This window comes from Tamandua tetradactyla, chromosome 3, assembly GCF_023851605.1.
Source record: "Tamandua tetradactyla isolate mTamTet1 chromosome 3, mTamTet1.pri, whole genome shotgun sequence".
Taxonomy (NCBI): domain Eukaryota; kingdom Metazoa; phylum Chordata; class Mammalia; order Pilosa; family Myrmecophagidae; genus Tamandua; species Tamandua tetradactyla.
The window spans coordinates 188,988,104-189,015,035 of NC_135329.1; the positions used below are offsets into that span (position 1 = coordinate 188,988,104).

Here is a 26,932-nt window from a genome sequence, read left to right on the forward strand (position 1 = left end):
TTTTCTCAAGTGTAAAGTGGGAATAGTAAAAATAAATCCATTGTAGAGTTGTAAGAAGTGATAGCTAATGTGTAAGTGTTTACTTTGTGTCAGGCTTTGTTCTTATACTTTATATGCACCAATTCATTTTACTTGCTTCAGCAGGTGAAGCTACTGGGAATATGAAAGGATAAATAACATATAGGTAGTAATAGGCTGAGCTGGAATGGAACCCAAAAAGAGCCATCGCTGCTCACTTGCTTAACCACTGTGCTCTACAGCCTCTCTCAGTGAGGTCTATAAAGAATATAGTGACCTGCCTGTCATGGGTTCGAGTTCACCATTTGTTGGAGTTAGGTATGAGTTAAATTTTAATCACTATGATCATTTATTCACTTTGAAAGTTGAAAAAGAAAAGACTAAATAATTTAGATATGAAGATCTTTATAAGCCCAAGTCAATAAATTTGGACTTAATCTTGAGAGCAATGTGGAGTTATTGAAGTATATTAAGAACGGATTGGCATTTAGATTTATATGTTAAAAAATATGACTATACTTGCACTGTAGCCATTGAGTTGAACCGGGTCATGAATGGACATAAGAAAGTGGTAGAATTTATCCATCCTAGAGGTGATGGTAGCTATGGTAGTGGCAGCAGGAATTGGGGGAAAAAAGGAAGATTTGAGAAAAAATTTGAGAAGCTCAAATACTTGACCTTACCACTAGGTTGTATTATGTTAGTCTAGAAATTTAATCCCATCTGGGTTTCTGTTTACTGATTTGGAAAAAATGAGTCATTTGAATGAGGTAATTAATGAAATCTTTTTAGATATTAAGTGCTGTAGTGTCTGTTGAGGAGGAGATGAGTTGGGGGAACTGTAGACTTGAATGTGGTGGAAGGGACTGGGAATAACATTGATATGGAAGCTTTGTGTATTTATAACACTAGTCAGAATTTTTAAAATTGGAAATCTAAACATAGTGTGTTGAATATCCAACTTTATGTTCCTCTAGTCCCCCAATTTACTTCTAAACTCCCTTAATACAGTAAACATATTCTTATTCAGTCCTTTAAAAGAGGCTGTATAATATCTTGGATCTGTCATTTAAATATTAAGAAGGAAGATCAATTATGGAGAGTATGTTTGGTAAGTTGGTGATAAGTATTCAGAAAGCTACTAATCAAACCAGCTTTTCTTTAAAAAAAAAAAAAACAGTTCTATGCAATTCCCATAAGCTTTGGTAGTCAGAGAAAATATATTTTGCCATAAAGAACAGTGACTTGAGTCTGTCTCTTAAGCAATACAGATAATTGTAGGGAAAGTTGGAGAACAGACTGCTCTTTACTGTGCTTTGGCAATTGTGTTGCATCTGCTACAGGCTTGGCAAAGTGAAAGTATATCATTTTGGAAATTGCTGCTGAGTGTGGTTACTGCACACTACTTCAGTAGAGATTTTGAACGTCATTGCAAAACTGAGGTGCAGGGTTACTAGGTGTTAGCACTATCATGGCTATTTGTCAGAGTCTACTAAATAGCTAACATTATCTTTCAGGAGGCATAGAAGTACCTCTTGGCAAAGCTTTGAGAGATAACTGCTGAATGAATAAAACTTCTGCTAATTTATTTGTACTTTTAGAATTCATGTTGTTTCCTGAATGTTGAGTTAAATGAAGCCAAGCAATTGTTGATTTTAAATTTCCATTTGTTACCTTACTAAAACTTTTCTGGTGATAATATAATTTTATTTTTTAATATTTGTAAATATAAATGCAGCAGCGAAGATGAATGCAATAGTAAATGTTTATCCTAGTTTTGGACACCATCAGCTTTTGCCTAAGTTACTGAAATAGTCTCTTTACCACTCATCTTGACTTTCTGCAGTCTTTTTATACAATGTAGCCAAAGATCTTTGTAAAATGAAAATCTGAACATAACATTCCCTGTTTAAATATCTTGTCTAACCACCTGTTCAAAAACCTTTAGTAGGTAAGTTCATTATCTAATGTTGTTAGAAATCACACCAAAACTTAGGTATTCAAAACAATGAAAACCGTTGTTATTTGTCACGGATTCTGTGGATCGACAATTCAGAAGTAGCTTGGCTGGATGGTTCTAGGATGAAATCTCTCATGATGTAGGAGTGACTTGTTAGGTGTAGCTGCTGTCATATGAAGGCTTGACTGAGCCTGGGGTATCTGCTTTCAGGAAGACTTACTTACGTGCTTGACAATTTATTGGTAACTAGTTGGTTTCTCTCCACAGGGCTACTTGAGTAGCCTCACAACAGGGCAGCTAGCTTAACCCACAGTGAGTAATTAAAGAGACCAAGGCAGAAGTCTTCACTGCTTTTTATGACATAATTTCAAAATTTAATTCTGTCAGTTTTGCCATATTCAACTGTCATATAGGGCGCCACTGATTAATTGTGGGAGGGGACTGCACAAAGGTGTGAACATAAGTGGCAGGGATCATCTTGGAGGCGATCACAGTTAGTTTTCATTCACCCCGGTTTATAAGCCAAACTCTTGGACAGTGCTTACATGACCCTTCATAATATGACCATTTCTTACATCTTTAGCCTCATCCTGCCACTCCCTGGATCATGTCTGAGCAATAAAATAAATATTTCTTCACTTCTTCTAATGTAACATACATAGTAGTTCTCATTCTCTTCTTGGATCTCTTATTCTAGTCCTTATAACTGACTCACTCCTACTCATTTTTCAGGTCAAGTTATTAGATATTACTCTTTCCTGAAACTTTCTCCTTGACTCTCCAATCATAGATTGGTGACTTGATTCAATGCCCCCATAGTAGTTTGTCCTTCCTTAATTATAACATTTATAACACTTATATTTTAAATTATTTTTCCCTGTGCCTCAGGAGATTTTGAGAACTATGAAGGCAGAGGACTCATATGTTTTGTTCATCATTTTTTCACATTTCCTACACTGTGTCCATGTAAGGAGTTGGCATAAACAATGTGAATTTAGTGGCTCACGGTTTTCAGGCCAGGAGAAGTCCAAATCAAGGCCTCATCAAGGCAATACTTTCTTTCTGAATGCTGGTGTTCTGGGCTGGTTGCCAGTGATCCTTGGTCCTGGGCTCCGCTGTCACATGGAACTACACAGGCAACCTGTCCTAGCCTCTTCCTTTTCTTCCGGGTGCCGCTGACCTTCAGCTTCTTGCTATCTCTGGCTTTCTCTCTCTCTCTGAATTTCATTTTGATTATAAAGGACTCCAGTAGTAGGATTAAGATCCATCCTGATTGGGCTGGTCCATACACACCTTAACTAAATAATCTCATCAAAAAGTCCCACCTACAATGGGTTCACGCACACAGGAATGGATTAAATTTAAGAACATATTTTTCTGAGATGCATAGGTTCGAAGCACCATACTCAATAAGTGATATTTACTCCTAATTTTTAAGAAAATGCAAACAAAGCCAACTCACCCCAAATCATTTTTATTTAACATATTTAGCTTTATAAACCTTAAAAACAGAAAAGGAAAACAACATTAAGGTTTTAGGTTCTTTGTAGAATGAACAGTGGTAATTTGTTCAGTACAGAAATACAGGTCCTATGATTTCTTCCAATGATCAATGATAGATTAATGCAAATTATTTTATCTTTCTAGGTTGCAGATCAATACTATGACATCTGAAAATCAGTCCAAGGCAATTAAGATTTCTAACATGTTAAAATAATTTTTCTTTTAAATTGAAATGATATGGATGAACCAGTATGACCCAAATTTTCCATACCTTAAAATTTAGCATTTTCTATAAGTTATTTTCCATATCCCAGTTTTAAAGATGGGGTAAAATATTATTTAACAAAAATATAGCATTATGTGTATGAAACAAAGGTGACTTGAAGATATTTCAGTGAATTTGAGTAGAGTCTCTTTCTCTCCCCACTAAATATGTCACTTAAAGTAACCAAATCACTATTCACAAAAGATACCCTATTCTGCATAATATTTTCAGAAGTAGTATCATTTAGGAAGAGTACTTCTATGGTAACAGTTAAGTAAAATGATTTCAATATTTGTAAAATGTAGGGCTATCTATTTATCTTGAATTTTTAAATGTCAATAAATGGAGGGGAGGCAGGAAAGGGGTCAGTTCATGTCCCATCTTACCGATTTAATACTGGAGCCTTTGAGTAAGCTCATGAAATAAGCTGATGTGGTATCTGTTCAGGCCAGTGTGCTGAATAGAACCTGCTTGTTGTTTATCTATTCTAAGCCCTGTCCTAATTAGACTGATATTTCTGCCTTTGGGTATCACATTTATCTCTTGCTGCCCCACAGATGAATTATGGAGTAGATACTTTGGGAACAGATCCCCAACTGTAGCAACTACCTTTGAATTTTGTCAGGCTAATATTTACACAGAATAAAATCTAGTATGTTATTTGTAAACCTGATTATGGGAATCTTTGACCTTCTGTGATATAGACAGTGACTGAGAGAATAGAATGCAGTGCCCTCCAGATTTGGAAGTATTTGGAAATGTTCCTGCTAAGTCACTAGTATCTTATTAAAGACAAACATTTAGGAAACACTTATCTAATGTTTTGAGCTATGAATCAGCTGATCAAAGTTTTAGGTTGTTTCATGTGCCAAAGATTTAGAGAGTTTCAGGTGATTAAACAGGGCTGCATTTTTCTCTGGCTAACTTCAGTGTATTGCAAAGAAATCAAAATGTAAGAAGGAAAATGATAAACACTAGTGAAATTTTAGATTCTGGACCTAGATATCTGGCTTTTCAAGTCAGAAGGTGGCAGGTTATTAACCAATAAATAAAAGTTATAAAAATTATGTAGAATCCAATTATCTTTATATTCCTGAATCCTCATACTCAAGCCCCTCCTAAAGGCAAGAGTAAGAGAGTGGTGATGCCCATTTCCTTCAAAGGCTGTCAAAGTATATATGATTCCATACTTTTTAAGAGTATTTCTTGGAATGCACAAGTAAGTTTATCTGTAGCCTAAATGTAAATTTCAACTCAAAGAATGCAATTTATTTTTAACATAAAGTTATTTGCAGTTTATGCATATTATTTTGATGATGAAACTACCAGTATGCAAGTGCAAGAAAGTGCATAAAAATTTAGAAATTACAGGAAAAAATGTAAGTATTAAGGAAAAAATACAAAATTATGTTTAATTTGTAAGCAGTTGTGTCATAAATGTTTTCTTTTTTATTTCTTATTTTTTCTTTCAAAAAATATGAAATGCTTCACAAATTTGCATGTCATCCTTGTGCAGGGGCCATGCTAATCTTCTCTGTATTGTTCCAATTTTAGTATATATGCTGCCAAAGCAAGCACAATTATGTCATAAACTTTAAAGCTTGGTTTATTATATTTATGCTTGAGATATTTTAGGTCTCTAAGACCAGAATGTAAAAATGCATCTATATATTAAGGAAGAATGCAAAATTTGTTATATGCTTTATAGTTCAGTTATCAAAAAATGTACTTCCGAATATGAATTACATTATATAGATGTATTGTGTTGATGTGTTATTGTGAGGATACTGACAAATTGTGATTACAATGAAATGTAAATTAATATGACTTGATTCTTTCACTAGACTTTAGAGAAATGGGTATTCTACTAAGGTCCAAGATAGGATAGTTTTCCTCTGTAGATCTCTTATTTTCTTTGCAAAACTTTAGTGACCAGTATGTTCCAGATTTAAGAAATCCATACCATTGGTATTAGGAATTTATATTAAGGGCTGAGACTGAATTGAAGTGACCCAAGATGCTAGCAATGTTGTCAGTTTTCTTTTCTCCTATCATTGAAGGAAGTAATTTGGAACTGGAAATTTAGTTAGTTTTTAAATTATTTACAAAGATCATGTTGTTTCCCCATCACATGTTACATAAACAGAAGGCAAATGAATAGCTTCTTTTCAGAAAGAAAACAGTAACAACAAAATACACCTGGTGATTTTTTAAAAACTTGATAAAAGGACAAGAAAAACTGTAGAAGTGACCAAGAATGTTTTAGTGCATTTGTAATATGCTAATTGCTCTAGATTTTCCATATAAAAAACTGTTCAAATAAAAATTCAGCTGCAGTTTTGTGTTGGTCTTTGCTTGCTGCTGTAAGATTATTGACAATTAATATTCCTAAATTAGCAGGACCCAGTCTTTCAATTTGTTGTTTAGATTGCTCAGTTTTCAAGTTAATATATTTTTCTCTCAGGTCTAGAAGATGATATTTGAATAAATTGTTTTGGCAAAAATTACCTTTACATTCTGGGTATTGAATGCTTGTTCATTTAATATGAAAATTTAAAAAGCCAATATCTATGATCATTTAAAATATGGTTATACTTCATTATAAAGTTCATAATGAAAAATAAGGAAATTTTTTTAAAAATGCATTTCCAGTTGCCTTAACAGAACAGTTATTAACATTCCATTATAATTTATTATATTTTGTTATAATTTATTCCAGTCTATTTTCTATACTCTCATATAGTGGTAATACTGTTTTCTTTGTTTTTACATTTCGATTTTGGCTTATTTATCTCATAGACCAATGTCTAAAACTATACCTGGTACATTGTAGATATTTAATAAATATGATAAATTGAAAATATTAAATATCTCCAGATATCAAAAGAATTTATATTTACACATTCATATATATTCTAAGGTTTGCACAATTCTAGTAGGTACCATTCTTATTATTATCTATATAAATGGAAATCTCAGAAATACAACTGTATTTACTGGGACCACATGATCAATGGTGTCTCCTAGAGATGTGCAATGTTGTGGCCATGTATGTGTATGTATACCTGTGTATAAATGTATGCATATATGCACATACATCTTTGATATATCCATCTATAATATAGATGTATCTATCAAATCTATTTATATTTATCTATCATCATATCTATGTAAAATAGCCAATTTGTCTATGAAAGCATATCTTGCCTATAGCCTAAAAAATGAGTGCATTTCAATCCATTTGTTATTTATTCAACAAATATTTATGTGCACTCTTATTACACTAAGGGCTGCGGAAATAGTATATCAAGATTGACATGGTTTTCTCTTGAAAATAACAAAGGTAATGTCATGGTCAGGTTCATGTGTCAACTTGGCCAAGTTGTGGAACCTGTCTATCTGGTTGGGCAAGTGCTGGCCTGTCTGTTTCAATGAGGACATTTCATAGAATTAGATCACGAGCATGTCAGCTGTATCCACAGCTGATTCCATTTGTAATCAGCCAAGGGGAGTGTCTTCTACAATGAGTGATGCTTAATCTAATCATGGGAAGCCTTTTAAGGAGGATTCAGAAGAGATAGGCGCTGTTCGTGCTTCGGCTGGCAAGCCTCTCCTGTGGAGTCTGTCCAGACCCTCCATCAGAGTCTTCGGCTTCACAGCCTCCCCTCCGGATTTTGGTCTCTGCATTCCTGGGGTCACATGAGACACTTTTATACATTTTATATTTGCAAGTGTTCTCTCTTGATTCTGTTTCTCTAAGAACCCTAACTAATACATCTTGGTAGTAGAGAGTCCACCAGCCAGCGACCTTTGGAGATGAAGGAAAATGCCTCCCGGAGAGCTTCATAAAACCGGAAGCCAGGAGACAAAGCTAGCAGATGGCACCATGTCCGCCATGTGCCCTTCCAGCTGAGAGAGAAGCCCTGACTGTGTTTGCCATGTGCTTTCTCACTTGAGAGAGAAACCCTGAACTTCATTGGCTTTCTTGAACCAAGGTCTCTTTCCCTGGATGGATGCCTTAGATTGGACATGTCTACAGACTTGCTTAAATTGGGACATTTTCTTGGCCTTAGAACTGTAAACTAGCAACTCATTAAATTCCCCCTTTTAAAAACCATTCCGTTTCTGGTATATTGTATTCTGGCAGCTAGCAAGCTAGAACAGGTAACAGTATAAAAGCATGTTAAAAGTAAGCATTTTCTGATATTTCAGCTCTAAGAATCTCAACATCTCTAAGACTGTAAGTGATAATCAAGAAATACCTTTACATTCTAAAGCAGGATACTAACCCATCTAGCTAGACTTGTAAAAGATGACCAGAGAAATGGTTCTGCCAGTATCACCCACCCTTCATACTGAATAAGAAAAAGGAGATTTCATCAGAACTTGAGATTTAGAGGAGAGGATTTTTGTTTTTTTGAGAGAAATCAGAGTCCTGTGGCATTTGTTCTCTAGGGAAGTGGGAAGTTTCTTCTCCTTTGCTGTTTGCTGCATGAAGGTGTTTCCAAGAAAACCATTCTGACAATTTGCTTATGTTCTCTGGAGCTGGAGGAATACAGAAATTGATTCATGACTTACTAATAAAAAGAGTGTTATGAAGCAAGAAAATAGCAAAATAGACTGCTGACCTAATGGCAGGGTAAGGAGGTGCTCTGTGATGGCAGAGAATGGTTCATATTTCTTGTTTATCTGAGGTGGATGCTACACAAGAGAGATAACTATGAGAAGTCTTGTGAAGAGCTTTGTCCAAGATGACTTCTGAATATATAGAGTGATCACAGCAAAAAAGACTAGAAGTGAAGTACTAAGGGGCATTATAAGTGGCATAAATGGAGAGGCCTTGCATTCTCAGGTATAAAAAATGAAGATCTATAGTGAAAGATTCTCTGAAGAAGTCACCAGTACCCCACAGAAGAAAAAAAAAATCAAAATTTGGATATCATCCATTACTAAATGTGTGAGTGACATATAGCGGTTGTGCCAAATCAATAAGCTTTTCTCTGGTCCTTATCTCTTCTCCATCTTACTAGAGTAGTCAGAGATTGCATGGAGTAAAAGTCCCAGCAAGGTTGGGACAGATAGAAGATGCTTACCATTTGCAACCTTGCCTATTTCTAACCAAACTTGGAGAGAGAAGATTTAAAGCAGACAAGAGCTCATGATTTTTATATGAGATTGGATTGGGATATTTACTACCATGAAGTAACTTGAAAAACAATGAAATTTGATTTAAATTTTATCCATCACAGGGAAGAAATTGTTTAGAGGGGAAATTTTGAAAAAGTATGAAGTTGCATTCTTCTTGCATTTTATTCAGCCTAATTAATCTTAGTACCTGTTCACAAAAAGCAGTGACAATCAAGTATCCCAAGTTCTATAACATGGAAAACAAAGGATATTATGGGATTACAGGAAAATCTTTGCTTCTAGCTATTCAAGGAATTCTATTAGCTTACACTCCACTGATGGTAGATGTGAAGAGAGAATGGCTCTGGATCCACGATAAATCCTACCTGAGATACTGACTCTTGGGGTGAGGTGGCTCCAAGAGGTAGGTGGAAATCCAGAAAAACTGAGAATGAGTGGGGTTGGAAAACTAGAAAAACTATATGGCTTGTGCCTTGGGCTATCCTATGGAATATTTTCAGTGTACTCAACTTTCTCTTGTGGTATCTACCTAAAGTTTTAAATACATGTCAGGTTCAGAAGTTTCTAAGCCATCTTAACAATAACATCAGTGAAGTAAGAAATTTTATGCTCTCCTTCCCTTTCCTTTCTACTCCTCTGTGGCCCTATAGAGAAGATACATACAAGAGCTGACAAGTGGTAGAAAGAGAAAGTGAAAGAGGTCTTAGAGTTGAACAAAATTTGAAACTTAGATTAATTATATGGATAGGGCATTTATGAATATTTAATTAAACTGTCTTTGATTTTAATGTTACCCAAGATGTTCCATTATCTAGAGTTAATAACATATAACTTCTACCAAGTAGGGTGACAATAAAATACAAAGGGTTGAAATTGTCCTCATCTAAGTCCTCTGGCAAAACTGCTGTATTCTGGGACATCTTTGATATTTATGTTCAGCATTACACTCATGCTCTCTAATTTGGTTCTTTTTCCTTAATGTTAAACATGATTAAACCAATTTCTGTTTTTGTTCTATTTCATTTTTTAATTGAATTACATTTTTGAGACTCATACTCCTTATTGTAAATAACAAAACTTTGTTTTTTCTAATTATATAGTTAAATTGCAATAAAGTATTCAATTTCCTGGACAAACACTGCTCTACATATCAAAATGGTGATACAGATCCTGTAACTTAAAGACTGGCACAAAGCTCCATCATACCATAGCTGGAAATGTTAATTGATATGCAAAGGAATTTGAGGGTGCCAATGAATGATACACAAAAATGCAGGCAAGTGAAACATTTTTGTGTTGACAGTTGCTTGAATTTAGAGCCAAAACAAAATTTGGATGCAAGGAAAATCATGGTAGAGAAAGAAAGTATCAAAGATGTTTACTTTAACCAAAATGGGGAATCAAAATCTTCCCTGACCAGGGAATTGCTATTGTTTGGCATCATTTATAATCAATTACCAACTGGCTTTTGAGGGTAAATCAGCTTATCTTTTGTTTGTAAATTTTGTGTGGGCAATTTAACTTCTTTAATCTATTGTTCCTAATTACCTTCAAGATTAACTCTATACAAATTGTCACATTTTTGCTACATTTTATAGATCCTGGGATTGTCATGTCATTACTTTGTCATCAGTATAATTCTAAAAATTCTATTTACAATCTGTAGGACCTGAAGATGAAACTAAACACAGCCAGAATATTAAAATGTATTGACAAGTGAAAATAAGTTCTTTGATCTCAGTGGGAAAAAAAGAAATGCAGTCATACACCCTGAATTCTACTCCTTTCTCCTTCTAAGCCTTTGAAATTTTTCTTTCCTTTGCTGTACATTCTTTGGCTCATAGCTTGGGCTTTTATTTTATTTTTCCCTCAGGTGGAATTGATTGAGATGCTTAGAGTTGAAAAGATAGGGATTATGAAAGACTTTCATTTGTGTGATTATTTCTAGAAGACAGAATACAAAAGACAGAGAATCTACTCTCTTCTACTCATTCACTGCCCTATATACCCCTACTGCTGTAAACAGTGCTTTTCAAACTTCAGTGTGCATAGTAACCACCTGATAATCTCAATAAAATGAGTACCTTATTCAGTATGTCTGGAGGGGACCTGAAATTCTGTTTTTCTAACAGGATCTCTGATTAAGCTTTCCTAGGGACCACATTTTGAGTAGTGGGATAAAAAGAGAAAAGGGAAGGTCAGGAGTATCTCAGATACATTGTTTCAATATTTTCACTGTTAGACTTTTTGCATTTATTATCTGCTATTAACCACTGTAATAACTCTAGGAAGTGATATCTCTAAAATGCAGAAAAACAAACAAACATTTATCAAAACAAAGTAACCAACTGATCTCTCTGCTCAGTAAACTAGATGTGCATTGGCAAATTACCCAAACTCTGAGGGTCTAAATTTTCATTTTGTAAAATAAGGGTAAAAATGTCTACTTCTTAGTGATGTTAGGATTAGAGATACAGATTTCAGTGTACTGTAAAGCATCTGGCTCTGTATCTGATCCAAGTGAGGCCTTAAAATATTATCTATTGTTATTGTTACTGTAACTCCAATTTTAGGAGTAGATCTTATTAATCAGCAAAGAAGAAAACTTAAGTGCTTATATTTCATATTTAGTGTTGGTCATTAAGAGATGATACAGTTTGAATTATAGATGTAATTGACAAACTTGTACTTCTACATTGACCTAACTGTATAGATACTTAATCTTATAATATCACTTTTCCTGTTTAAATAATGAATCTTGCTAAAACCATTCATTGCAAGTTATTAATATACTGACTTGCTTGGAGTTCTCATTAGTCATCTCAGAGGAGAACTGTGTGTATATATTTTTTCACAGCATGGAAAAGTACAAGTCAAGAACTAAACCCTAAATATGCCAATCATTTTGAAATTTCAAGATACCTAATTAACATAGTTTGAAGTTTAAGATCATCAGAATATAATGCACTCATTTATGTAAATGGTATCTTATTTTACTTTAGGCAAGAATCATAAATTTCTCCAATAAGCAAAAAGAATGCAAGACCCAATTGGAAGCTTTTAAATAAAGGGTTTATGCATTTGAATGTGATTAACCTACAATCATATCATAATTACTTTATTTTAAAGGAAATGCTATCAAAACGGACATATTTTTGGCTTTATCTTTTAATGAATGAAAAGAAAAAGCACATTAATGGAAGGTAAAATTTTCTTTCTAAACATAACTGACATTTAGTGACTAAAATGGGAGTTACTTACCAAAGAAATGTAAGACATTTTCACTCTCCTCGAGGAGAAAAAATATTCACACACAAACAGAGCCTAATTAAAGTATAAATTCTGCACAAATAACTGCATGAAAAATAAAGGCTTAAAAGATGGGAGAATAAGACTAGTGTGGAGTAGTTAGAGGGTAAAGAGTGAGACTTGAATCCTTCTTGAAGGATAAGGTAACACGTAGATGAAGAGGGTTAAGAGTGAGACTTGAATTCTTCTTGAAGGATAAGGTAACAGGCAGATGAAGAATAGAAATGAGAATCAACCAATTAGGAGATAACATGTCTTTTTTTTTTTTTTTTCTTTCGAAGAACATGAAACTAGGAGTCAGAAAACGTGAAATCTGAAATATCACTAGCTTGGGCAAATGACTGTATCTCTCTGGAACATATTATCTCATTTACATATTAAGAGATTTGGAAAGAATGTTTTCCTAGTTACTCTACAGTTCTTCAGTTCTAAAATTCTTGACATAACTATCCAGGGCAGGAAATAGAAACAGACAGGCCTGTGCAGATCTGGAGCTAGTGGGAAATATGACTGTCCAGGGACCATGGGCCAACCTACAGCAGCCTTCAGCACCAAGTACTTAAGTCAAAAGCACTATCTGCTGCTGAAGTCAGGATTAAGATATTGTTTAGAACAAGAAATTCAATGAATTTCAAGATGAACAAAGAAGTTAAATATGTGGTAATACTGGAAAGACTATGTGGATAACATATAGACTGACTTTGGATTGTTAGGTCAAAATAGTATGATATGCACAACAAAATGCCTGAATTGGAAATGTCGGTGCTAGACAGAAAAAATAGGTATAAAGAGTTCATTCCAGGAAACTGGACACAATAAGGACCAGTGATAATGAGATAAGGAACATAAACTGAGAACTCACACAATGATCCTGGAGTGAGAAATGTAGGAACCTGCACATGAAGCCCAGGTAATGATCCAGCATAATCTACTGAAAACTGGTGCAAGTTATGAGTAGCAACAAAATTAACCTCCAATTTTAGCTAAATCCTTCTGAATCTTTTTCTCAGGACTTGAACTGAAAGTGGGAAGGAGTGACAGAGAACTTTTAAAATATGTAGCAGAGCTCACAGACAAAACAGGGAGAGGTCTAGGACATCCTAAATGGATTCCCAAGTTGTCTTTTTCAGATGTGTTTTCTGACCTAGATTAATAAATGAATGTTCCTCAGAGGTTTGCATATCACCTCACCCAGGAGGGAATATTTAAGTTATGAAACATTTCATTTTATTTCCAGATTGTTACAGGGCTTACCTGACATATTCCAGAGACCTATGCTTCAAAAATCCATTCTAGGTTTGTCTACCGTAAGCAATCCCAAACTGCAGATATCTTGCTAATATCATTCCATAGATAAGCAATCTTTTCCTAGTAAATACTATTAGTTTATTTATCAGAAGATGAGTCATCAGCATGATTACAGGTGAATTAACACAGATCACTTGCTTTCTTTCCCCGGGGGTATCTCTTGCTCATCCGGAAGAAAAATACACTAAAAGGCAGCTCCTTTAACTATCCTTCCTTCCCAGTCCCACCAAATTACCACATACTAAGGTAAGGAAGTGTAGGAGTAGAAGCAGGCATAGTGAAGTTTCTGGCATTAAACGCTATTGTTATTTAATATAAGCAGAAGTAATATAAGAAAAGTACTGTCTTAGGAAGAAGATCCTAGTAGAGCATTTTAGAAGAGTTTAGGGACAAGTAAATGGAGAGAGAGGAACTAATTCGAAGGCATGAGGTAGTAAGTCTGAGCTTAATTACATAAACAACAATAGAGAAAAATATGTAAAATCCAAATATATTTAAAATAAAGAAATGGTAGAAACTAGTAATGTTAACCTTAAGAATGAAAGAAAAGTAAGAGTACAGGATGTCCTACAATTTCTAGTTAGGAAAATGAAATTGAAATGTGGCAAACCTATATAATATTTGCTAAGTAGGTTAAAGTGATAAAAATGAGATAAACTGAACTTAATTGATGAGTATGAAGATACGAAAGTCATTCAAAATGAAGTAAACTAGATATATTGGAAAAAAGCTTGATTAGGAGATACTGAAATTTTTTATTCATTCATTCAACAAATATTTATTGAGCGTTTGCCAATGCTCTGTGCCAGTTCTAATCCTGGGTGGGGGATAAGAATAAAACAAAACAAAACTCCCTGTTCTGCGTTGTTCAGTACCTGTGTGCCTTTCTAGTATGATATCTTACAACTCCCAAACTCTAACCTCAGTAATAGAGTCACATTTTGAATCTCATTGTCCTGGAATATTCCTTCACCCTTAGCCATCAACCAGGGATCTTTTAAAGAGATGTCTCTTCTTGAGATACCTCAGGGAGGATGGTTCTTACCCTCCATACTCAGTGCTCGGCCATCTCCCCTCACCCTTATCCTTGCAGTGCATATTAGCCAGCACCAAGGCAGTGCATCCTGCCCCACTAAAGGAAAGAAATGTCTGAGGGCTTTCTCCCACACCTGAAGTACACCTTGCCCACCCCTGTGGAGTTGAGTGATAAGACATTAATGCCTACAAGAAGTAACCTTCAGCCAGTGACTGTCAGCAGTCAATGCATAAATACCTGCCACTTCCTTCACCCCTAGGAAGGAATAACTCTGAGCAATGTGTTCTATACTGCAGAGTTTCTCCAGTAGGGTGAAGCTCCTATCCTCCAGAGTGGTAGTTGGCTTGATAACTTTCTGTTATTGGCTGCTTTTCCTTCCTTCCTTTAGTTAGAATTATTGTAGGCAAGAATATGAACATAGCGTCTGTGATGCAAAATATTATTTACTTTTTTGTGGTTAATTGTGGGAATAGAGAATATTGTTAAAAATTGTTAGTTGCCATCCTTGCTTTGGGAAAAGAAAACACTAAGAATTTTAGTTGCTGAAAGCCATTGTGATCAATTAGTGGGCAGTATGGAAATAAGTTGGGAGCTTGCCAGTTTCTAGTAAAAATGTGCCCTAACAGGGATTACACTACATTGGTCACTAATTGGCATTTGGTATTCCCTTTGGAAGTTTCAGGAGCTAGAATATCAGAAGTAGCCATGTCAAGAATGCGTGTCTACTTAGTTTCATTAGTGTGATTGCACTCCTATGGGTTGTTTTAAAATGTCCAATGCTGCTTGAAGAGCTGATGAATCTGACAGAGGTAGACCATTTATGGGGAAATTAGGACTCTGAATGTCAGAGGCAAATGTCACATTGTTTTGTCCTAATTGACTCCTTTCAGTTTAAAGATTCTCAAAAGATTAACTATTAAATATTAGACATTCTCCTCTGCAGGTTTTATTTTGAGCATCCAATCAAGGTAGAATTTTTTTTGGAAAAGTTTATGGACATTTTCATGCTTATGTTCTTACTATCTATTAATCTTTATGGTTGTTTTGATTGGGATATAATATCAAATCACTATCCTAAACTTTTCAAGACATAATGAACATATACTGATATTTGAAATAAATTTACTTATCAGACATGTCTAGAAAAAATAAATCATTAGGTTTTGTATTATATAGAAATGTTAGTTTTCTAACCAATTGCATTAACTCATTCACTCAGTCATTTGTGCTGGGTACTAGGGATTCACCAATGACTGAAATATACAAAAACACCTGCCTTCATAGAGATTAATTCTAGAAGAGGAATAGGCATTTGAAAAAAATTTTAAGTAAAAAAATACAATAATTCAGATAGTGATAAGGTCTATAGAGAAGATCCAGAAATCAAGGAACGGTGACAGAGCATGCTGGGGGGGAGGGTTGAGGGGTTGAATAACATTTAAAAAATCAGGTATACAACCCAATGTTTCCCCTTTTAATCATATTCAGGTATTTATTTCAGTGCTGTTAATTACATTCACAGTGTTGGGCTACCATCACCATCATCCGTTACCAAGCCATTTCCATCATTCCAAATAGGAATCGTGTATATTTTAAGCCTTAACTCCCTATTTACAATCACCAGGCCCTCCTCTACTAAGCTATATTCTAGAATAGCCTTTTAAATAAAGTGGACAAAGAAAATGTCACTGAGAAGATGATACTTGAGAAAAATCAGGAAGGGAGTGGGCGAGGGAGCCATGCCAGTATCTGTGGTAAGAGCTTATAGGCAGAAAGAGCAACTGACACAAAGGCCCTGACAGCAGTGTTTCTTCAGGGTAATGAAGTCAGTGTAACATGGAGAACAATGAATGAGAAAAGGAGTGGTATGAGATGAGAGCCCTGACAGACATTCTAAGGATTTGGTTTGTTATTTAGTGAGAAGCTATTGGAGGATCCTGAGCAAAAGAATGACATGAAATGTCTTACATTTTGGTATCATCAATCTGTTTAACATGTTAAAAAGAGAAAGAGGATTTATTAGTCAGATTACGCAAACTTCTGTATAAAGAGGAATGCTCTTAGTGACAACTCAGTACCAGTTTGTTGTTGTTGCTTTGGTTTTAATAGCAAATGAAATCAGGTGTTTGCCAGAGAGAGGCTGTGCTTCATTGAGCAATGTGGACTTGTGTATCTTGTAGCTCCCTCAAAATCCTGGCCCCAGGGGTTTTGTGTATCCACTGCCTCCTATCTCTCTGACAGTCATGGACGTAAAGAAGGAGAGCTCTTGAGAAGCTCTTGATGCACATTACTTCCACCAGAAAGTCACCGGCCAGAACTCAGTCACATGGCTGTACCTAACAGCAAATGAGGCCGGGATATGCTGTTAAAAATCTGTGGAAAAAGGGAAATAGGTTTTGGTGAACACCTTGTAATCTCTGCCACAAGGAACAAGGACAGAAACAATTGGACTAATTAGGAGGGTCTTTAGAGGGATGGTGGCAGTGGAGGTATGAGAATGATCCATTGAAGAATTTACCCAACCATTTTTTTGAGGGGGTGTGGCATATTAACAGATGCTATATGAAAAAATTGTCTCAGAGATCAAAGATCATTGGAAACTGATGGGTTTCTTTACAGTAGACTCCTTGGAATATTTATTAGGCATACAAGGTTTTATTGTTGTTATTGTTTTGCATTTTTATTGCTGAGGTAAATGTAATAATCAGTTTTTAAAAGAAAACATTTCATCAAAAGAAAAAAATTTTTCAGATAGTATCATGTAGGTAATGTTCTACAGTATAATATTTGGGAAGAAAAATGAATTATTGGTTAGAAGGCGAGGGTTTGGTCTTTGGCACATATTTTCTGTGTGACTTTGGTAGATGACTGTTAACATCTTTGAGCTTCAATTTCCTTGATTCTGAAATGGTTGCACTACCACTTAGATTGCTCATCTGGAGGGTTACACAAATAATATTACCTCTTAACAGTGTTTTTCCACAGAGAAATTTTCACTTTTAATGACGTTCAACTTACCAATTTTTTTCTTTCATGGATTGTGCTTTTGGTGTTTTTTCTAAAGACTCAGGAACAAACCCAGTGTCACATACACTTTCTCCTGTGCTTCCTTCCATAAATTACATAGTTTTTCATTTTCATTTAGGTTTATGATTTATTTTGAGTTGATTTTCTATGTGATATGAGGTCTACCTAGGTTTAATTTTAGCACAGGGATATCCATTTGTTCAAAAATACTATCCTGTCTAGATTGAATTAGCTTTGCACTTGTGTCAAAAATCAGTTGATTTGCCCTCCCACAATCAAGATGGATGAGTGAGCTATTCCAGGCTGTGTTCCCCCACAGAAGCTTTGAACACCCAGAAAGAACTGAAAGAAACGTCTTCCTCAATGTTCTGGAAAACAGGGAAAGGACTGCAGTAACAGGGGGAGCACCAAATCAAGTAAAAAAAATACTTAGAAGTGGTAGATCTCCTGGCCCTGACTTGGTCCTTCTCCCAACTTGGTCCTTCTCCCACCAGCTCAGTAAAGAGCTAGCCCACACTCCAACCCAGTTCTGCAAGGAGCAGAGTAATCTTCATGCACACACAGGAAGCACCCAATTGTGGGTGTGATCTTAAATTAGATGGAGATATGACCAATGGATCTTGATTAGTTTGCTGGGGTCCTTTAAAAGAGGAAACTTGGAGAGAAACTTCAGAGCTGACAAAAATGACAGGCATGTCAGAGCCAATAGAGAGAGCAGATGTAGATGCCTGGAGAACAGTTGCTTCAAAGAACAGAGGCATGGATGTTTGAAGATATTTGGAGCCCTGCAGAATCACGATAAAATGTTAAGCAAGCCAGAACTTGGAGAGGGCCAGAGGAAACCAAGAGATGAAAGCCAGCCCCAGAGAAGCCAAGTGAGGAATCCCCCAATAAGAATAGATGCTGAAGACAATGGAGCCTAGGAGCAAGGGTACAGCAGATACCAACCATGTGACAATCCAGCTGACAGAGCTGCTCCAGACAGTATCAACCTTTCTTGAGTAAAGGTAACTTCTTGTGGTGCCTTAATTTGGACACTTTCACTTCCTTAGAACTGTAAACTTGTAACTGATTAAATTTTCCTTTTGTAAAAGCCATTCCAGTTCTGGTATATCACATTCTGGCAACCTGCAAACTAACACAAACAGGAACACTGTATGCTTTAAGCTTTAAATTCCCATTCTCTATTTTCACCACCTCCCCTGATAACCTGTACTCTAGATTCTAACTCCATGAGTTTGCTAATTCATCATACAGTGCATGTCCTTTTGTGTCTGGCTTATTTTACATGTATCAGAACTTCATTCCTTTTTATGGCTGAATAATATTCTATTGTATCTATATACCACATTTTATTTATCCATTCATTTGTTGATGGACACTTGGGTTCCTTCCTTCTTTTGCCAAATGTTAATAATAATGCTATGAACATCAGTGTACAAATATCCATTTGAATCCCTGCTTTCAATTGTTTGGGGTATATACCTAGTAGTGGTATTGTTGGATCACATGAAAATCCTATATGTAGCTTTCTGAGGAACTTCAGACTGTCTTCCAGAGCAGCTGCACCACTTTACATTGCCACCAGCAATGAATGAATGTTCTTATCACTACAAATCCTCTCCAACACTTGTTATTTTCCATTCCTTCTAATGGGAATGAAATTGCATCTCATTGTGGTTTTGATTTGCATTTCCCTGATGGCTAATGATGCTGAACATCTTTTCATGCACTTTCTTATCAAATGTGTATCTTCTTCAGAGACATGTATGTTCAAGTCTTTTACCCATTTTTAATTGAGTCATTTTTTTGTTGTTGTTAAGTTGAAGGATATATTTATATATTCTGGATAGTAATCCTTTGTCCAATGTGTGGCTTCAAATATTTTCTCCTATTATCTAGCTTGTCATTTTATTTTCATGATAAAATGCATTAAGAAGAAACATTTTTAATTGCTATTTTTCTTTTGTTGCTTGTGGTTTGGGAGCAAAGTCTAAGTAAACATTATCTAACACAACATTCTGAAGATTCTTCCCTATGCTTTTTTTCTAAGAGTCTGATAGTTCCAGCTCTTATATGAAGGTCTTTGATCCATTTTGAGTTGATTTTTTAAATCTGGTGTGAGGTGTAGGGCCCCCCTTTTCTTTCCTTGAAAAACGAAGATGCAGTTTCCCCAGCACCATTTGTGGAAGAGGTTATTCTTTCCCAATTGAGTAGTCTTTGCCACCTTGTCAAATATGTGAGGGTTGATTTCTGAGCCCTCCATTCTATTCCACTGGTGCATAATCTCTTCTTGTGCCAGTACCATGCTGTTTTGATTACTATGGTTTGTAATAAGCTTTAGGATTGGAATGTGTGAGTTCTCCAACTTCATTCTTCTTTCTCAAGGTGGTTTTAGCTATTGGAAGCCGTTTGCCCTTCCTCATAAATTTGAGGATTGACTTTTCCATTTATGCAAAGAAGGCTTTGGAATTTTGATTGGGCTTGCATTGACTCTATAAACTGCTTTGGGTAGTACTGACATATTAATGATTTTTAGCCTTATAATCCATGAACATGGAATGCCTTTCCATTTATTTAGGTCCTCTTTGATTTCTTTTAGCCATGTTTTGTAGTTTCCTATATACAAGTACTTTGCTTCTTTAGTTAGATTTATTCCTATATATTTGATTCTTTTAGTTGCTATTATAAATGAAATTTTTCTGAATGTGCTTTGCTTGTATATGGAAACACTACTGATTTTGGGGTGTTGGTCTTGCACCCTTTCACTTGGCTGAATTCATTTATTAGCTCTAGGAGTTTTGTTGGGGGATTTTCCAGGATTTTCTGTTTATAGGATCATATTATCTGCACATAGAGAAAGCTTTACACCCTTTCCATTTGTATACATTTTATTTCTTTTTCTTGCCTAATTGCTCTCACAAGAACTTCCAGTAAAATGCTGATTAACAGTGATGACAGTTGGCATCTTTATGTTGTTCCGGATCTTGGAGGGAAAGCTTTCAATCTTTCATCATTAGATCAGATGTAAAATCTAGGAGGAGGTCACCCCATAAAGACTTTCCCATGTTCATCTTTCCCAGCCAACATAGTACCAAGGACCCACAAACAGGACACAAATTGGCTGCAAAGTGCCTGGGGTAGGGGATCAGGAAGGGTGCCATAATCTTTCTGATAGCTTCCCAAAGTTGAGCTTTCCTGGCCTGCACAACAAATGTAGCCCTACTGTTACCTTCCCCTGCAGCTCTGAGGAAGTGCTGTGTCTATAATGCAGGTTGAAACAATAGCTGTTCTAAGAGCTCAGACCCAGAAATCTAAATTTGCTAATCAAAAGGCATGATTAAAGATCTGTCCTACCTTCTTCCATACTTGGAGAAGAGGACTTTTATGCCCCTTCCTGTCACCAGCAGCTGGCCAGGTGCTGGACTCTGCAACAGCCTTCCATGGGGGTAGGGGATGGGTACCATTAGCAGCCAGGTGGAGAGAGCAATTTAAAGTTCTTTACCATAATTTATCAATCTCTTCCTCTTACTCTCCCCTGGATACTCTTAAGTTTTTTGGGGTTTTTTTTTGGTCTCTGGAATTGCAAAATATTTGTTTCAGATACTTCATGCCTGTTTAATTGTTGTTTGATGAAAGGACTGAGTCTCAGATCTCCCTACTCCACCATCTTTCCCAGGAGTTCTCCCCTTCACTGTCATTTTTGAAAGATAATTTTTTCTGGATAAAGAACTCTTAGCTGGTGTTTTTTTTTTTTTTCTTATAACATGTTCAATATTTCACTCCACTTCTTGTTTACATGCTTTTTTATATGAAATATCCTGCAATTCTTATTCATTTGTAAGTGAGATATTTTCCCCCTCTGTCTTCTTTCATTAGTTTTACTTTGGCTTTGGTGGTCTGCAGTTTTAATATGATATGTCTAAGTGTTTGTTTGTTTTCCTTATTTTTTTTTTGTTGTTTCACTTCTCTGACTTTCCTGGAAAATTTTCAGTTGTCTGGCATTAATTTTGAAATATTCTCAGTCATTTTCAGTTCAAATGTATTGTTTCAGTTTGCTAAATCTTATGGAATGCAGTATTCCATAAATGGATTGGCTTTTACAATGGGGATTTATGAACTTACAATTTACAATTCGTAGGCAATGAAAAGGTCCTGATTAAAGCATCAATAAGATGATGTCTGCACTCTGAAGAAAGGCCACTGGCATCCAGGCCACCTCTGTCACATGGGAAGGGACATGGCCAGTGTCTGCTGGTCCTTCACTCTGGGGCACCATTGCTTTTATCTTATGGTTCCAGTGACTTCCTCTGTGAGGTTCTGTGGTTGTTCCTTGCTTTTCTGGGGCTTTTCTCTCTAAGCTCTCTCGGTTTCATCTCTTATCCTCTCACAAACGACTCCAGTAAAAGTATTAAGACCCACCTTGAATGGGCTAGGTCGCATCTCAATAGAAATAACCTAACCAAATGATCATACCCACAATAGGTCTGCACCCACAGGAATGAATTAAAAGGACATGGCCCTTATTGCAGGGTGCTGAAAACAGATGATAACTAATACTTTAAAATGTCACATTATGTGTGAGACTAAAGCAAAAAATGTTTATTTGTTACAAAATTTAGATTTTGACTAGAGCATTTCCTAATATAACTCATGTAGATAGTTTGATTGAATGTTATAAGTACTTGGAATCTCAGGTAGCACATGAGATTTTGTTGGTTTGTCCAGAGTGATCCCCCAATGAATCCCAGAATGATTTGATCACTGACTGGAAAAGTATTTGCAAGCCCCCTTCGGGGAATGGTGAGAGCGGGGAGAAATTCAACTTCCCCAAGTTGAATTCTTGATATTCTCACAAGCAGTGTGGACAACCAAAGCTATAGGCTGAGCCCCCAGTCTTGGGGTTTGTTCACATGAAACTTAACCCCACAAAAGATAGGTCAAGTCTACTTAAAATTTAGGCCTAAGAGTCACCCCCAAGAGAACCTCTTTTGTTGCTCAGATGTGGCCTCTCTCTCCAGCCAATATGATGATCAGTCTCACCACCCTCCCCCTCTCTGCGTGGGACATGACTCCCAGGGGTGTGGACCTTCCTGGCAATGTGGGACAAAGATCCTCGAATGAGCTGAGACTCAGCATCAAAGGACTGAGAAAAACCCTAGAATGAGCTGAGAATTAAAATCAAGAGACTGAGAGAACCTTCTCAACCAAAAGGGGAAAGAGTAAAATGAGACAAAGTGTCAATGGCTGAGAGATTCCAAACAGAGTTGAGAGGTTATCCTGGAGGTTATTCTTACGCATTAAGTAGATATCACCTTGTTGTTCAAGATGTAGTGGAGAGGCTGGAGGGAACTGCCTGATAATGTAGAGCTGTGTTCCAGTAGCCATGTTTCTTGATGATGATTGAACAATGATATAGCTTTCACAATGAAACTCTGTGAATGTGAAAACCTTATGTCTGATGCTCCTTTTAGCTACTATATCAACAGAAGAGTAGAACATATGGAATAAAAATAAATAATAGGGGGAACAAATGTTAAAATAAATTCAGTTTGAAATAGTGGTAAATGAAAGCGAGGGGTAAGGGGTATGGTACGTATAGTTTTTTTTTTTTTCTCTATTATCATTTTATTTCTTTTTCTATTGTCTTTTTATTTCTTTTTCTAAATTGATGCAAATGTACTAAGAAATGATGAATATGCAACTATGTGATGATATTAAGAATTACTGATTATATATGTAGAATGGAATGATTTCTAAATGTTTTGTTTGTTAATTTTTTTTTAATTAATAAAAAAAAGTTAAAAAAAAAGTATTACACTGGATGGTCTGGGACAAAGGATTGCCCCCTTCAAATACCAGGTAAAGGAAGAAGGCCTGTATCCTGTATAATGGTACCACTTTTACCTCATGTTTTTAAAATATGGAAACAAAAGTACTTAGATTATTTTCCCACAATAAAGTAAATGTGTTTATCACTGAAAACAAACAAACAAACAAACAAACAAAAAAAGAACATGAGCTTTTCTGGGGTGCATAACAGCTTCAAACCAACATATGTTTCTTCTGCTTTGGTCTTTCTTTTTTCTCATTCTGATGTTCTAATTGCACATATGTTCCATCTTTTGATATCAACCTCACAGTTCCTCAATGCTCTATTACACATTTAAAAAATTTTTTTTTGCATGGGCAGGCACTGAAAATCAAACCCGGGTCTCTGGCATGGCAGGTGAAAGCTGTGCCACTAAGCCACCATTGCCCGCCCTCTATTACATATTTTCATTCTGTTTTCTCTTTGCATTTCAGATTGAGGATTTTCTATATATCTCAGTTGATATTCAATGATTCTTTCCTTGGCCATGTTGAATCTACTGACAAGCTCATGAAAAACCTTCTTCATTTCTGTTATGGTGTTTTTATTTTTTATTTTTAGTGTTTCTTCTGTATTATTTCTCAGAGTTTCCAACTCTTCACTTTCATCAGCCATCTACTCTTGCATGTTGTCTACTTTTTCCATTATAGCTTATAGTATGTCTAACATATTCATTTAAAATTCCCTGTGCAGTAATTCCAATATCTGTGTCATATATGAGCTTGGTTCTGATAATTGCTTTATGTCTTCAGACTATTTTTTTCCTTGCCTTTTGCCATGCTTTGTAATTTTTGTTGAAAACCAAACATAGGAAATGAGCTAAATAGACCTTTAATATAGGGATTTGTGTTATACCAGGAAATGAACTCTGATGTCACTGGTAAAAGCAGAAGCTTAAGATTCCTCTTATGTCTTTATTTTCATAACTTTGGGATTGCCCAAGTATGCCTTTTCAAATGAGTCTTTGTCTTACAGCTCTTTCAGCTCTAATGCACTGTTAGTATGCTGGAGCCTTGTTGGTGCATTGGTAAAGTGTGGGGAAGGGGAAGCATTCTGTAATTTTTAAATTAAATTTAAGTTTAAATAACTGACCTTCACAGTTGTTTCTCCAGTGATATAGTATCCCCCACCAGTACTCCCTTCATTGGCTGCTGCATTTCTAATCTGTTTCCTCGAGGTCCTGATTCCTGAAGATTATGTCCCCCTCCACACAGGAGATACAATGACTGAAGAGAGCTAAAATGAGAGAAATTTCCTTCTCTCTTTTAGGATAAGACTTTGGAAAATTGGTTTACCCTGGAGAGTATGCCTTTGTTTTGTAGAAGACTTTTGATATATTTCATAATGAATACCTCCTGCCAGAACCACAAGGGGATCTTTCTTGGACCTTCACCATGAGGAGCTGGTAAGGTTCCTGGTGGTGGAGTCAAAGAAAATATAGGAACTCCCTCAGATATAGTCCCCAGGACTTTCTAATTTTCTGTTATCCTCAGCAATGCATTGAAGTTTCCCTTTAGGTGTTCTTACCAGTTTATAGCTCCAGAGGCTTCTGCTCTAGATGAGCAGATCTAGATTTGTTCTCTATATGAACCTGCTTCTCAGTAGTTTTCCCTGTGGCATTAGTTCTCTAACAGGTCCAAAAAAAAATGATTTTCAGTTTGTCCAGTTTTTCCTGATGTAAGACTGAAATGATAACTTCCAAGATTTTTACACATCAGAGCTGAAACCAGAAGTCACTTACTCCTTTTTGTAGCCACCTTTGTCTTCCATGTTTGGGAAATGGATCTCTAGAGAAGGAAAGGATCCCCTACTAATCCTAAAATTAACTGCTGTAGAAGTTAAGGTTAGACTGGGACTTTCAATGATTATCTTTGAATTTAACTTCTATTTCTTCCCTGTTTAATTATAAGGAGAGTCTGGTTTAGAGCTATACCTTTTGGTCTTCGTGTGACTTAGGATGTATGACACTTTTCAGTTTTGATTGAGTAATGAGGGGAAAAGATTACAGAGATTATAAAGGGACACTGGACACAAACAGAGCCCAGCAGTGAAAGAGAAGAGATGCTAGAAAAAAATTTCCACTTGCCCTCTATTTATGCGGTGCTCTAATGTTTTAAATTCAGCTCTTAGCTATTGAATGTTTATTTTTAGAAGGAATAATTTAACATTAAATCCCCTAAAACCAAGAACTTGGATATTGTTTTTTTTTTTAACTGTCATTAAATAAAAAGGATACGTAGAATAGAGATTAAATATTTTCCTTCCAAAAAAAATAAAATGAAACTAATATCGTAAAATAGTATGACATATTCTGGAAATCATATACTTAATAATATAAAACTTTAACTTTTTCAATTTTATGGAACCATAAATTCCCAGGGCTGAAAGTTACCTTAAAGATCATGTACTGTTATAAATGGAAGTAACTGGTGTTATTCAAGTTGCAATAAAGGGGTTTCATTCAAATAGATCAATGTGCTACTGATTGTTCTTTCTCATTATTTCATTTTATGAAGATTTGGACATGCCTCTTTGGTGTGAATATGCATTTATTCAATTTTCAGTATCATAAGTCGGACAATGTTCTATTGATTTGTTCAAGGATTTTTTTAAAACCTCCATAAAAGTAGCATTTAATCTAATAAATTCCATAATAATAATTTCTAATATAAAATGATTAATTTAATTACTATGATGTAACTGTTATGAATCTCCATCTCCTATTTCAGTGTGTTTCAACAATTTTTTCATTATTTTCTCCCAACCCCCTAAGATGCCTCTGTAGTTAATTTTTTCCTAATCATGCCTGCTCCCATGAAATTTTATACTACCACAGATATGCTGCATATCTATTTATGTACTGCAGACTTTTGAAAGCCCAGAAATGATTGTAATAGCTAAGATTTTTCACTCTCAGTAAATCAACTTTTACTCCCTTGGGCACAATATTGCCCTGGTTGAGAATGCTTGCCATATTTAATTAATTATATTGTTTGTCATTCATTAAGCATGTACCAAAATGTATGGATGCAGGCTCTGGAGTCAGACACTTGGGTTAGAAACCTGACTCAAACATTTGCCAGATATATGATCATGAATGACTTATTAAACTCAGTGTTCCTCGGTTTTCTTGTTACTCTCTGAGTTGTGCCGACTACTTTAGCAAATTTACAAATACATGATGTTTCAAATACAAAAGGTGTGTATTCTCATTCATATGAATTCTACTTCAAGTTAACTCTGTTCTTGGTGCTGGCTTCTTACATCATGTGGCTCTACCAACTTCAAGCTCAACCATAGTTGCCCTGGGAGTCAGTATCCAGTCATCAGTCAAGGAAAGATAATGGAGAAATCCAGATGGGAAGTATTCATAGGTCAGTGTGGAAATGGTGCATATTACTTCTGTCAGAATTCTGTTGATTAGAACTCAGCCTCATGGCCATATCTAATTTCATAGACGGTTGAGGAATATGTTAAACAGCTCAT

At 35.7% G+C, this 26,932-nt stretch overlaps 1 protein-coding gene and 1 non-coding gene across 8 annotated transcripts in view; one reads left to right on the plus strand and one right to left on the minus strand.

Moving 5' to 3' along the window:
* The window catches only part of SPAG16 (sperm associated antigen 16), a 1,149,776-nt gene that overhangs the window by 404,818 nt on the left and 718,026 nt on the right, over positions 1 to 26,932 (plus strand). The window lies entirely within an intron of this gene.
* Positions 5,218 to 5,324, minus strand: LOC143678359 (U6 spliceosomal RNA). Its single transcript, XR_013173173.1, has one exon. It is a non-coding gene; the product is annotated as a U6 spliceosomal RNA (small nuclear RNA).